This window comes from Limulus polyphemus, unplaced genomic scaffold (genome assembly GCF_000517525.1).
Source record: "Limulus polyphemus unplaced genomic scaffold, Limulus_polyphemus-2.1.2 Scaffold292, whole genome shotgun sequence".
Lineage (NCBI taxonomy): Eukaryota > Metazoa > Arthropoda > Merostomata > Xiphosura > Limulidae > Limulus > Limulus polyphemus.
Window position 1 is genome coordinate 205,117 of NW_013665902.1, and position 2,027 is coordinate 207,143.

Genomic DNA, 2,027 nt, shown 5'->3' on the forward strand with positions numbered 1-2,027 from the left:
AGTTCTTCCTTCTTCAGTTTTCAGATTTGCAAAATAGAATGACAAATTTTATCAAATTGGTCTCCCAGCTTTTATATACCCAAAAGAATACACATACAAATACCAATTAATGAGATGTGGGTAAAGAGTCCACTCAGAAGGATTCTGGGTTAAGAAGGTGGAACTGGTTGATTAGTCAGGACTTTTGCAGAAAACTATAAGCCAGGGTTGATGGTCATTTGGTTGAAGATCAGGATATGATCTCCTTCTGTGAACCATTCATATCAAAATACGAATGAGTCGTTTCTGGATGGCATTGTTGTTTATTTTGATTTAGTTTTTTGGGAAAATGCATTGAAAAAGTTCCAGACTATTGTGCTTCGCCTCCTCCCTTCCAGATAGTGCACACGTTTAAAATGTCACTGGATTGAATTTGGCATTTTTTTAGATCTCTAGTTACTAAGTTCTTACATAAATTGGAGGTAGTTAATTATGAACTTTAGAAACATAATGAATTCTTAGCTGAGGTTAAGTTTACTTCATTTAACATGCAGAAATCTGGGCCCTCTTTTAGGTAGAATTTCTGTCATATATATATATATTACGAACCGTGGTATCTGTCTCCCGTTTGAAAAGCTGTGCACGCAGGCAAAGCTCAACATTCACTTTTGAAATGACAGGAAAACAGGCAGACGATGTTGATGCCAAATTTTATTTCGCAAGCAGGATATTCTACATTAAATTATTAGAGATTAATCGTACTATCATTCACATTTCAAAATGTGACGTAACTTAAAGAATAAAAGTGTAGATGAGTTCTTAGCGATGTTAACGTATGTTATTGTTGAACAGCTTTTAGCATGACTGAAATGTTCAACAATTACTTTTCGCGGTGGGCGGTTATAAGTAGCTTAGAGCTTTGGCTCTGAGTGAAACCAAGAGTGCAACACAATTAACCTTTTTAAATGCCATGAAATAATTTAAATTGATAAATTAACTTAAACTTTTCTCGCCACTTGGGACGGGTATTTTTGCTTGTAGTTAATAAGTTTGAGATATGAGTTTTTGAGCACCAGAGTTTCTTTTATTCTGGTATCTTGTTCACTGCAGGAAATACATGATTTGGCTCTGAAAGTTGTTTTAGTGATACAACTGTTTGTAGGCTCTTTTTGTGTTGTTTTAAAATACGCGATGTTAGTCCTACATAATTTCGGCTACATCGTTAAAAAACATACCGATAAACAACGTGGGAGTGTTGACGGTTGTTGATTCTGTCTTTTATCTGAAAAAGTTCTGATTTTTAAGGCTATAGACATTGAAATTCGTAGATAGTTTGATTTCAAAATATATTAGTTTCTCACTATATAACTGTCTTTTACAATAAATGGAAGACTGACACAAAATGACAGTTTGGGCACATTAAAACTCACTTTGCTATGGATTTACACGTTTTTTAATGTATTATCAAGTATATGATAAAAATCATTCTTTAACGAATCTTTTTATACACTTTTCATTTCTTTATGAAAATAGTAACAAACTCAATATGATAAGCTCCAAAGAATGAGACATTAAATTATTCTTATGTTTATGAAACTGTTAATTAACGTGTACTGTATTCATAAAAACAGTTCACTTATTCTTTTTCCTTAAAGATAACGAATGTATCATCAACATACCTATGATATCTGACAGGCTTAAAACTCAGGATAGCTAGTTAACCATCATTTTCATGATAACATAAAAACAAATTTACTAGACTAGGTGCTAATTTTGATCCCGTAGCAACACACATCTATTTGAGCATAAATACTAGTATTAAATTTAAAATATTTCTAGTGGCAAATTTAATAGTTCGATAAAAATTTATTTAGTTAGGCTTTGTACAATCGTATCATTTTGAAAAAATATCCTACTAGTTAAATTGCGTCTTGTTAACGAATGCTTAGCGGACAGGGATTCAATCTCAAAACTTGCACAGAGGGTTCTGACTGTAGTATCTTATATGGCTCGCTGAAAATGGTTGTCCCATTAGGTCGGTACTTTCA